This window comes from Lepus europaeus, chromosome 6 (genome assembly GCF_033115175.1).
Source record: "Lepus europaeus isolate LE1 chromosome 6, mLepTim1.pri, whole genome shotgun sequence".
In the NCBI taxonomy this organism is placed as follows: Eukaryota; Metazoa; Chordata; class Mammalia; order Lagomorpha; family Leporidae; genus Lepus; species Lepus europaeus.
In genome coordinates this window covers 73,379,351-73,392,274 of record NC_084832.1, presented here as the reverse complement: position 1 = coordinate 73,392,274, position 12,924 = coordinate 73,379,351, and the positions used below count along the sequence as shown (strand labels likewise).

The following is a 12,924-nucleotide window of genomic DNA, read 5'->3' as shown; positions in this document are numbered from 1 at the left end:
CAACAGATGGAAGATAACTCCTCTTTGTCTTTGTCTCTCTCTTTCTCTCTCTCTCCACTTCCCTCCCTCTCTCTCCCTCTCCCTCTCTCTCCTTTTCTCTCTGTCACTCAGCCATTAAAATAAATAAATATTCTTTAAAGAGAAAAATTGTATTACAAAGCATGAATTAAAAATATCAGATACACTTTCAAATGCACAGCTGAAATAAACAAAAATTAGGGTTCCCTGGATGCAGAAGAAACAAAACAAAACTAAACTAAAACATGGAGAGTTGGTAGGTACTGAAGTACCACATCACCAGGAGTTGATTATAGACTTGGAAAAACAAGAAGTTTGTTTACTGTATTGTCACACATAAGATAAAATCTTCAAACTGTTTTTGGTGGGAATTAAAGGCCACGTAAATCTAAAACTTTTCATAGTTGCATCTTCAGAAAAAGAGTGGACAAGATAAAAATGAATCTGTCAGCACAAGTATGTAACAAGCTTATCTGAGTTTTAGGTGAGAAAACATTACACAGAGAGTTTGCAACCACCAACATGGCCTCATGGATAGTTTTACTTCTTAAGTGGTCTAAGAAGCCCTGGGCTGAAAGCATAAGGAGTGTGTATGTGCATACTCAAGTTCATAGCAGCACTATTTATAATTGTCAAGAGGTGGAAGAAACTCAATTATCTGTGGGTGATAGATAAAGAAAATGTGGTATATGCATACAGTGGAATATAATGCAGCTTTATATAGGAACAGAACTGTGACACTTACTCCAGCGTGAATGAATCTTGAGGATATGATGCTAAGTGAAATAAGTCACTCAAAAAGACAAATATTCCATGACTCCACTTGTTTTTACAAGGGCAAGGGGGGTGGGACATTAAATAAAACAAGAATTTATAGCTAAATGTCATAATTGAAATTCAAAATTTAATGCAATGATGCTCATCATCTGGGAAATTGCAAATCTAAACCACAGTGAGCTATCTCAGAAGATTGACTATTATCACAAACACAGAAGACAGCACTCCTGGGCAAGGATGTGGGAAACGGAACCCTTGCACCCTGTTGGTGGGAATGAAGTTTAGTACAGCCATTGTGGGAAGCGGTACAGAGGCTTCTCAAGTAGCTAAAAATAAAACTATCATGTGTTGTAGTAATTCCACTTCTAGGTATATATCCATGGTAAATGAAATCCATCTAGGGAAGACATGTTTATTGCAGCACTATTCACAATAGCCAACCAATAGAAACAACCTAAGTGTCCATTGACCTATGAATGGATAAAGAAAAAATACTACATCTACAAATTGGAGTACTGTTCAGTCATCTTGCTATTTGCAGCAACATACATTGAATTGGTGGTTATTATGTGAACTAATTCAGATACAGAAAGGCAAATGTCTACACATGATCTCACTTATGTGTAGAATCTGAACGTATAGATGATCTCACAGGAATTAAAGGTATTGTGGTTACCAGAGTTTGGGGAGGGAAGTAGGGGAAATGGATTAGGGAACGCTGATTGGTGCATTCTAGGTTATAGCTAGATAGGAGTGAGAAGTTCTAGGGTCTAAAGCATGGTAAGGTAAAGACAGCTAATGTTAATTTCTGTGTACTTCTCCATAATTAAAAAAAAAAAAACATAGAAGACAAGATTTTGTGATGCTTTCAGTATTAAAAATGTTAAATGCTCAAGAGCATATATTTACCAAATGAATATTACACAATGTATAAATGCAACAAAACATCACATAGCACCCCATAAATATACATACTTTTAATGTATCTGTAAAATGTCTTTAATTTCTTTTTTAAAGAAGATCAGGGCCAGTGCGGTGGCTCAATAGGTTAATCCTCCACCTGTGGTGCCAGTACCCCAGGTTCTAGTCCCCGTTGGGGCGCCGGTTCTATCTTGGTTGCTCCTTTTCCAGTCCAGGTCTCTGCTGTGGTCTGTGAAAGCAGTGGAGGATGGCACAGGTGCTTGGGCCCCTGCTCCCGCATGGGAGACCACAAAGAGGCACCTGGCTCCTGGCTTTGGATCAGCGCAGCTCCGTCCATTGCAGTCCATTTGCGGAGTGAACCAGCAGAAGGAAGACCTTCCTCTCTGTCTCTCTGTCTGTAATTAATTCTACCTGTCAAATAAACGAATAATAAAAAAAAAAAGGTCAGGAATCTTCTTCTTCAGCTTCAGCAAACTCCATATTTCAGTTAAAAAAATACTAGCACTTTCTCAAATCAAACCTCATTTGTCTTCAGATAGATGAGATCCATCAAACAAAAACATGAAAAACTTTTTCCAGATCACAGAAAATCATATTTAGATAAACAGGAGAGAAAATATATCACAGACTGAGAATGCCAGTTTTTATTCACACGGATAAAAGCTGAAAAAAATTTGCTCACCTGCTTTTACCTATTTTAGAACTAGCACATTGGTTAAGATAGCACATAATATACTAGTACTGTCAACTTAGCTAACATCATATCAATATTGTTACTTATATTTATTCATTGGGCTTTTATTGCTAGAAATTATGAACCTGATAAATCTTATCTCTATATCTATATATAAATTACATAACTCTATAACTATATATATATACATATATTACATTGAATTCTTCTCAACAATTATTTATATTGGATAGGTAATGTGAGGTTAAGTAAGTATCCAATTCTAGGGGCAGCGCCATGGCTCACCTTGTTAATCTTCTGCCTGTGGCGCCCGCATCCCATATGGGCACCAGTTCTAGTGCCGGTTGCTCCTCTTCCAGTCCAGCTCTCTGCTGTGGCCCAGGAGGGCAATGGAGGATGACCCAAATGCTTGGGCCCTGCATCCGCATGGGAGACCAGGAGGAGGCATCTGGCTTCGGATCGGCGCAGCACCGGCCGTGGCGGCCATTTGGGGGCTGAACCAACAGAAGGAAGACCTTTCTTTCTGTCTCTCTCTCTCATTGTCTGTAACTCCACCTGTCAAAAGAAAAAAAGTATCCAATTCTATATATCCAGGGAATTTATTGTATCCTCTTTTGATGTGCCATGAACTTGGCATTAGTGCTAACCATACTCTTTTGCATTTCTGTCATTTTTCTCATGTTCTAGTTTAGAATAAAATTTCCTCCTCAGTCTTTAGGTTAAAAATAAATAACTGAATAATTAAAGTTAAAGAACATTTAAAAATAAATACTATTCAATTTATAACCAAACTAAAATGTTAATCTGAATAAATTTTCAGAAAAAAAAGAAACCCAGAGACACAAAATGAGAGAGAGAATTAATTGACAATAATTTTAGGATAAAGACAAATATAAACCCTATTATGTTTAGAAAGTGAAATTTGAGAAAATTGGGAAGAGGATATAGATGATGAGATAAATGTTGAGAAAATTTTTTCGGAGTTGGTAAAAGTAATGAATACAGAGACTCAAAAAACAGAGCACAGTTCAGAACTACACACTGCAGTACATTGCAGAGCACTGAGGGCAGTATAGTTTTCCAAGTGGCCTTAGACCAGCCCAGATTTTCCTTCATTCTTGCTTGGAGCTCTCAAAAACTATGCTAGGAATGCAACACCTGAGACATGAGAGGGGCTGGCCAGAGCACCCTGAGCACTGTCCCAGTTTCTCCTGGAACAGGAAGTCTTTCTGTACCTTAGTCCAGTGAGTCATGTGACTACAAGATAACCAGGAGAGGGAGGACTTTCAGATTCCCTAATCTGTGGTACAAGTGTGATCTGTACAGTCAGGACTCCACCCACCCCAGGCAGCTCTCTGAGTCTTCAGGAATGGCTGGCAATGAATCCTAAGCTATTTCCCTTGCTGCCTACCTGTAAGTAATAAGTCTACTTCATGTGACATGTTGCATTTGAGTATGTTCTGTCTCAATGAACTCAAGGAAGTTAGTAGCCAGAGAGCCTACTTCACCATAGGACGAGCCTAAAAGTGTCAGATTGAGCAAAATAACACAAAGAATATTTTATGTGAACAGGAGAATTTCACAAGTAACAGTAAAATCTTTTATTTGCACAAAGAAATTATCAAGCTATAATTATATTCCAAGATAAATCATCATCTAAAATAACAATATAAGACATTTTACCATAAATATAAACTGAGATCTCTCACTGATAAGAAGTAGCTTACTAAACATACTCTGATATACTTGAAGAAGGAAATTGAAGCCAGGAAGTCTGAGACACAAGAAAAAATGGCATGGAACTGGCCAATAAACCTCCATCAATCCTGGGCCCTCCTCTTCACCTCACTCTACTTATATTTTTATTTGATTTTTAATGTAATTCCATGCTGATGACTTAACATATCCATGTCATTTGATTTTACCCTTTAAAATTTGTTGGGATATGGTTATAAAACTAGGCACACTGTTGGTTTTGTATATTGTTCTGTATACAATTTAAAAGTTCATACATTCTTTGCATGTTCAGATCAAGCTATCTATATGTAAATAAGATGAATCATGTTAATTGTTTTTTTTTTTTTCAAATTTCTATATCCATCCAGAATTTTGTCTTTATATTCTATGAAGTACTGAGGGAACTACTTTAATAACACTGACTCTGGACTTTTGCTTCAAGGTGAATACATCAGGTCAATGTCAAGTAAATGCTCCTTTTGCAACCACTAAACATTACTGGGTCCATTGCAAAGATATACAAGAGTGTTAGAATCAACAATAAGTAGGTAGTATAAAACTCCAAGGATGGAGAATTCATTCTGAAGCTAGATAGCAATTTCTGGTTGTGTTCTTCCAGGAGGGCACTTACCCATTCTGAGTATCTGCTGGGAATCAGAATTGAAATATGTACAGAAATCATGCTGGAGAAGAGAAATTCTAAAAGCTTTTCAGACCAAGCAAGTCTGGCTGGACAAATTGGATGACAGGGAAGCCCCGATCACAATGCCTCTGTACTTTCAAGGCTAGGCATTGCAGAGGTTGAGAGAACTATGTTAGAAAGGCAAAAAGAAAATCTGCCTCAAGTTTGCAGTGTTAAGCAGGCAAACGTTCATCTAAAGGACTGATGCCTGCAAGAAATATGATTGGTGTGTTCTGAAGACATTTTCAACTTATATAAATCCAGGGCCAGATGAACTGAGTTGAAAACCTTCGAAGGATAAAATCTTCATGGTGTAAGAGATAAGAGATAAATACCATCGGGCTGTTAATCAAAAGCTTGGGAGGCACATGCCCATGGAGGGCACTGGCTCAGAAAGGCCCGGTGACATTTCCTGTAGTCTCAGGGTACGAGAACCACGTTCCCAAGATGAGATTTTCAGATGCTAAACCCAGAACAGTAGAACTTCAAAGAGTTAATTTTAAAATTTTTAAAATTGAAGGGCCGATGTTGTGGCACAGCGGGTTAAGCTGCCGCCTGCAGTGCTGGCATCCCATCTGGGCACCATTCGAGACCAGGCTGTTCCACTTCCGATCCAGCTCTCTGCTATGGCCTGGGAAGGCAGTGGAAGATGGCCCAAGTCCTTGGGCCCCTGCACCCACGAGAGAGACCTGGAAGGAACACCTGGCTCCTGGCTTTGGATGGGCACACCTCGGGACGTTGCAGCCAACTGGGGAGTGAACCAACGAATGGAAGACCTCTCTCTCTGCCTCTCCTTCTCTCTCTGAGTAACTCTGACTTTCAACTAAATAAATAAATCTTTAAAAAAAGCATTTCTAAGAATGAAATGGCCATTTAGGGATATGGTTGTCATTTTTAGCCCTTGTTTTTACTCCTGAGGAACTGTGGTCTTGCTACTTTTTGCTTGTTGAATATTATGATTAGTGGCAAATGTAGCCTGTGAATTTAGAGTGGGTTAGAGTTATGGCTTTGCAAAAACTGCTGACGGGAGGGGAGGGAGGCAGGGACATTGAAGGGAAGCAGGGGAGTGAGGGAAATGTGGCTGTCTTCTTGGAACTCTATCTATGGAACACATAAAATCTGTTCTCTATAGTCATAATTTTTCTAATTGAACTTTCACTTTTGTGATAATAGAGAACCAGCAAGTTCGTGAAGGAGCAAGCAAAAACTGGGGAAAGAAGAATTTCCAATAAACAAGGAAAAATTAGAGAAATCCTGAGTTTTTCTCAGCAATGACTCCAATTTATTGCTCATCAAATAAGAGATTAGTTCCTCACCTAATCTACCTAACAGAGTAATTAAGAATAGTCATACATGAAAAAGATTATCTGAGGCTTCTACAATATTTTATACCCAAAAGGAACACACAGGGGAAAAAAAAAAAAAACAAGGCAGAAATAATGAAAGACCATTATCAGTAAGAAAATTTTGAAATTCAGAAACAAAAATTGTGTTATAAAATGTATTCAAATAAGAACTTAGAGTTTTTATTTTTTCACCAGCTGACATGCATAATAAAAAATCAGGAAGAAATTTCTTCATACTGAAGGAAAATGACTTTAAATAGAAGTGTGAAATTAAATGAAGACTGAAAGAAGTGGGGATATATAGAAAGGAATATTAAAAACTCCCTCCCTATCTGTTACTTTGACTTTCAAATAAATAAATAAATAATATTTTTTGAAAAAGAGGAAGGCAAACAATGATAAAATATTCTGTAGAAGTTTTATGAGAGAAAGTAAACTTTTAGACTGAAAATAAAAGATGTTTCTAATGTTGATAGGAAGACATAACTATTATAAATCTTATGATCTTATTAACAAAAGCAAAATTATACCAAGCAAAACTTGATAGAATTTAAAGGAGAAATGAAATATTTAATCTATAGTAATGACAGAATAATGAAAAGAATATTAGCTAAGATGGGAAATTTGAAAAATAGATGGAAAATTTTTTAAAAATTGCCTACTTGTCGGCGCCATGGCTCACTAGGCTAATCCTCCACCTGCAGCGCCGACACCGGAGGTTCTTGTCCCGGTCGGGGCGCCGGATTCTATCCCGGTTGCTCCTCATCCAGTCCAGCTCTCTGCTGTGGCCTGGGAAGGCAGTGGAGGATGGCCCAAGTGCTTGGGCCTTGCACACACATGGGAGACCGGGAGGAAGCACCTGGCTCCTGGCTTCAGATGGGCACAGCATGCCGGCGTAACAGCCATTTCGGGGGTGAACCAACGGAAGGAAGATCTTTCTATCTCTCTCTCTCACTGTCTAACTCTGCCTGTCAAAAAAAAAAAAAATTGTCTACTTGCTACTGATAGACTGTTAAAAGCAATGATTGCAGAGTGCACATTCTTTTTGAGTCCACATGTAACAGTCACAAAAATAAATCCTAGAAAATCTTGATCCATTTTCCTGGACTGTAATCCTTAAATTTTAAACAAGGGACTATTAAGAAAAAGATAATTAGAAAAATTCAATATTAAAAAGAGAAAATCAAGTCTTTCTTTTTTAAGATTTCATCTCAAAACATTATAAAAAGAAAATCCAATGCAGTCAAATAAAATACAAGAGGAACTAGGAAAACTAAATGCAGAGTTCAATAAAACAGAAAGCAAACCAAATAAAATGTTAGAAGTTTCTATTTTGAAAACAGATGTGCACTGTGGCAATAAAATGACCTATGTGAAAGATCTTTGTGAGTGAGATCCCAGTAGAAAGAAGGGGCCATCAAAGAAGGAGGTACCTTTCTCAGAAGGGAAGAGAGAACTTCCACTTTGATCATGGCCCTGTCTAAATAATGTCAGAGTTTGTGGACTCAAAAGGATTCCATAACCTTGACAGCTCATGACAAGAGCCGCAGGTGATTACTGATGTCATAAATTAGAGTGTCAGTTGTTAAATCAACAACAGGAGTCACTGTGCACTTGCTCCCCACGTAGGACCTCTGTCCTTAATAAGTTGTACTACGAGAATTAACGGTAAAAATTGTCTTCAGCAGTACTTTATACTTTGTGTATCTGTGCAGGTGCAAACTGTTGAAATCTTTACTTAGTATAGAGTTGATCTTCTGTATATAATTAAAAATGAATCTTAATGAAGAATGGATGGGAGAGGGAATAGGAGGTGGGACTGGAGTGGGGTGGGATGGCGGGTATGGGGGGAAGAACCACCATAATCCAAAAGCTGTACCTATGAAATTTATATTTATTAAATAAAAGCTTTCTAAAAAAATAGAAAATAGATGTGCTTTTAGTAAGGGTAATTCAGAAAAAAAACAAAAAACACAAATTAGAAATATTGAGAATAAAAAATGAAACAATAGGTTTACAGCCACTGAAAATAAAAAAATATTATGAATGATTTCATGACAAATTTACAAGTCATATTGAACAGAATAATTATTTATTTATTTTTTTTGACAGACGGAGTGGACAGTGAGAGAGAGAGACAGAGAGAAAGGTCTTCCTTTTCCGTTGGTTCACCCTCCAATGGCCGCCGCAGCCGGCGCGCTGCGGCCGGCGCACCGCGCTGATCTGATGGCAGGAGCCAGGTGCTTCTCCTGGTCTCCCATGGGGTGCAGGGCCCAAGCACTTGGGCCATCCTCCACTGCACTCCCTGGCCACAGCAGAGAGCTGGCCTAGAAGAATAATTAATTTTTAAAAATAGATATTATGAAAAACCCAATATCTGCCAAAAGAATACAACTTTTAAAAACTACAAAGGATGTGATAATAAGTACAGCATACAAATTCAGAGAGCAGTAAAATAGAATAGTTTATAACTTTTTTTAGCAGGTTAACATAACTCTAAAATGTAAACAATGGAAGGAAATTTCAAGAAATATTTCAGACCAATATTGTTGCGAATGTTGAATTCCTAGTAAATATTAGTAAATTAGCAAATATTGGTGTTGATATAAAAATGTTGTATACAACAAGATTAAACAACTCCACCCCAGGAATAAAAAGGGGTTGATATTTAAAAACCGAGCAGTACAAATCATTGTATTAACAAAATAGAGGAAAATACATTCTGTTTTAATAGACATAGAATTTTAAAATAAAGTTCAATAGTCAGACATAATTTGTAAAAATCAGTAAAAACAGAACTTTGTCAATATGACAATGTTCACCTACAAAAAATTTTAGCATCATCTTCACATTGAAATATTGAGCACTTTCTCCTTTTTTGTTTTTGCTTGCTTATTTATTTATTTATTTATTTATTGTAAGATTTATTTGAAAGGCAGATTTATAGAGAGGAGAGGCAGAGAGAGGGAGTCTGCCCTCTGCTGGTTCACTCCCCAGATGGCCACAGTGGCCAGAACTGGGCTGATCCGAAGCCAGGAGCCACTGAACACTTTCTCTTTGAGGTTAGAAAAAATAAATATGGGGCCGGCACTGTGGCATAGTGGGTAAAGCTGCCACCTGCAGCACTGGCATCCTATGTGGGTACTGGTTCGAGTCTCAGCTGCTCCACTTCTGATCCAGCTGTCTACTATGGCCTGGGAAAGCAGGAGAAGATAGCCCAAGTCCTTGGGCCCCTGAGCCCGTGTGGGAGACCCAGAGGAAACTCCTGGCTCCTGGCTTCGGATCGGCACAGCTCCAGCCATTGCAGCCAGTTGGGGAGTGAACCAGCAGACGGAAGATCTCTCTCTCTCTCTGCCTCTGCCTCTGCCTCTGCCTCTCTCTCTCTCTCTCTGTAACTCTGCCTTTCAAATAAATAAATAAATCTTTCAAAGAAAGATTCTATCACATTTTCTATTCAGTATTTCAATGAAGATTTAATCAATGCCATAAGGAAAGAAGAAGTTAAATATTACTGTAAAGATTAAAATGTGTTATGGATACAGTGGGACTTTTCTCTCCAAAACTCATGCAGATATCAATGGTTGTTGGACTAAGGGTGGAGACTTAACTTAATTATGGCATCTGAAAGGTGTCTGGTGGAGGGTATTTAGGGCATTGGGGATATAACCTCAGAGGGCGGTGTTCATGAAAGATTTGGTTATTTTAGTTCAAGTTCTGCTAGCTACTCTCTCTCTCTTCATCCCAGACCAGCATGTGATCATGACTTCACAAGCTGCCATGATCAGTCTACACAGATGCCAGATTGTGGAGTCACCCAATCTTGGCCTGCAACCTTCAGACTGTAACCTGAAATAACCCTTTTCTTTCACAAGAAGTTCCTTTTGGGTATGTTGGCTAAAGTAATGAAAAGTGGATTAATGCAGAATGAGTGAATCTAGATTTTTTTTTGGTAAATAGCATAAATAAATGAATAAATCAGTACTTTCATATTTATTTGATACAATGACAACAAGAAAAATTAAATTATATGTCTCCTTATCAATAATTGCAAATGAAATCCAGTCATTCACATGCAGTTAAAAAACCTCATATGCTTAGATAAGATTCTGATGAGAGAGGAAAAACACCAAACAAAACCATACTGAAGGAAATTACAAGGCTTATAAGTAAAGGTAGAGATGTATCATTAATAGGAAGATTCAATAATGTGAAAATATTAGCTAAATCCAAAGGACCAAGACTGGCCAAAGAAATATTGAAGAACAAAATTGATGAACTAAAAACTAACAGATATCAAAACCTACCATAATTGAACACGGATAGGCAAATAGAACAATGGCAAAGAATAAAGCTTCTACTTAGAGCTGTAAAAAGAGGCAAATAAAAAAAGGTTCCTTTTCAGTGAATGACACTGTCAATTGGATATTCACATGGAATATGAATAGCTTATCTCTACCTCACACTTCATAAAAATCGAAGTTGGATCATAGACTTCAATGTGATAGATGAAGTGACACAGCCTCTAAATGAAAATTACAATTTATGTCAATGATTGTGAGTTTAAAATAATTCAGTAGATTCTTTGTCCATTTGAAAAAGAGAAATTTAATTCCACTTCTTTCCAGTGTGCCAGGCTCACTAACTTGTTCCTAATCAACAGAGTACACCAGAAATGATATTATGTGGTCTTTATGGGAAGTTTGTAAACAAACAAATGAACAACAACCTCAACAAAAGGAAAACAAACTCCAACCTGGCCCTGCCCTGTTCTGGGACATAGACCTTTATCTATCTGAGCCAAGCCCATAAGAACCCTGGCTGCCCTGAGGTTCACAGTGATTTCATGGAGGCACACTTGGAGAGCTTCCCTAGAAATAGGGCGAGATGTCTAAATCACCAGTCCTCCCACTTCTATAATCTCCTGTGACCGCTGTAAGAATCCCTGCCAGCGTGGGGGCTAAAACTGACACAGATTTAATATCTTAGGGTGCAGCGGATCAGAAGTCTGGAATGAGTTTAACCAGGACAAAGATCAGGGTGTTGGCCAGGCTGGGCTCCTCTGAATCCGATATGAAAAAACTGGTTACCTTACATTCTCCAGCTTCTTGAACCTCATTCATTGTCGGGAGTCCCTTGAAAGTCATCTTGAAAGTGCATCTCGCTTCAGGGTCACACGGCCTTCTTTAATGTCAATATCCTGTCTGCCTCCCTTTTATAAGAATGCCTATTATGACATTTAGGGCCCAATTGGATAATCCAGGATGATCTCCTCACTTCAAGAACTTTAATCACATCTGCAGACTCTTTCACCTTGTAAATTACATTCACATATTCCAGGGATTAAGACACGGATATATCTGGGGTAATCAATGTGCCACACCATCACAGAGGAGTGAAAATAGCCTTGAGACGACCTCAGCACCAGCCGCCACCTAACTATGACCTCATGAGAGCCAGAAGCCAGAATTAGTCAAGCCACTCATTTCCTGACCCTCAAAGTGTGAGAGATAATAGTTACTTGCCGTTGCTTTATACCACTAGGTTATGTCAAAACATCTTGATGGATGAGGGGCTCGACTGCGGCCACACGGCTTCCTGGGCGCCACTACCCCTGGCTGGCCCCACGCGACGCGCAAGTAGCTGACCCCGATTCTTCTCCAGCTCTTGGGCGCTCCTTTGAGCCGCGTCACCCTTTACAACAGAAAGCTGGCGGGCACTATGGGGAAAAACGAAGAAAAAAGTGGAGGAGGTGCTCGAAGAGGAAGAGGAATATGTGGAGGAAAAAGTTCTTGACCGTCGAGTTGTGAAGGGCAAAGTGGAGTACCTCCTAAAGTGGAAAGGTTTCTCAGTGAAGACAACACGTGGGAACCAGAAGATAATCTGGATTGCTGGGTTTCTGCAGTCACAGAGAACAGCACGGAGACAGATAAGTCAGGGGCAGGCAAGCGCAAAGCTGATTCTGATTCTGAAGATAAGGGAGAAGAGAGGAAACCAAAGAAGAAGAAAGAAGAGGCTTTGCCCAGGGTTTGCAGCCAGAACGGATTATTGGAACTACAGGCTCAGGTGGAGAACTCATGTTCCTGAAGAAATGGGAAAACTCTGATGAGGCTGATCTGGTCCCTGCCAAGGAAGCCAACGTCAGGTGCCCACAGGTTGTCATTTCCTTCTGTGAGGAAAGGCTGACGTGGCACTCCTATCCCTCAGAGGATGACGACAAAGATGACAAGAATTAAGTCTCTTGAGGACCAGCCCCTGTCCCATCCGACTGTGGGTTTCACATGAGGAGGGAAGAAGACCTACTTGTCTTGACACCACAGAGGTGGCTTGAGAAGATGTCCTTTGAAGAGCCAGTACAGTTTCTGTGCCCTGCGGCAGCCCAAGTGCGTTAAGCTGCTCCAAGCTGTGTAGTTCACCCCCCACCCCCACCCAGTGGAGGGAAAGGGGGAGGTTCTGTGCTTTACTGAGAGAAGCCAAGGGCCTTCTATGAAGGACTAAACTTGCAGAACTGGGTGTGTGGGAGAACAAAACGATACTGTAGGTCTTCAGAGAGCATCTCCACAACCCACAGCCTTCTTCCCGATAGTGTTAACTCTACGTTTTTACAGCGTAGCCTGTGTGTAGTTTTTGGCTATTACTGGTGTATTATTTAGGGGTGGGAGGGATGGGATAGGGAGAAAGGGAAATGGGTTGGATCATTTTGATTAAAATTTGGGGCCTTATTGGGGAAATGATGAAACAGTAGAGAGAAC

The 12,924-nt window shown here is 39.4% G+C and overlaps 1 pseudogene; it reads left to right on the top strand.

The window, feature by feature from the left end:
- The first annotated feature begins 9,934 nt into the window (after positions 1-9,934).
- LOC133762119 (chromobox protein homolog 1-like) lies at positions 9,935-12,408 on the top strand (annotated as a pseudogene).
- Positions 12,409-12,924: the final 516 nt, after the last annotated feature.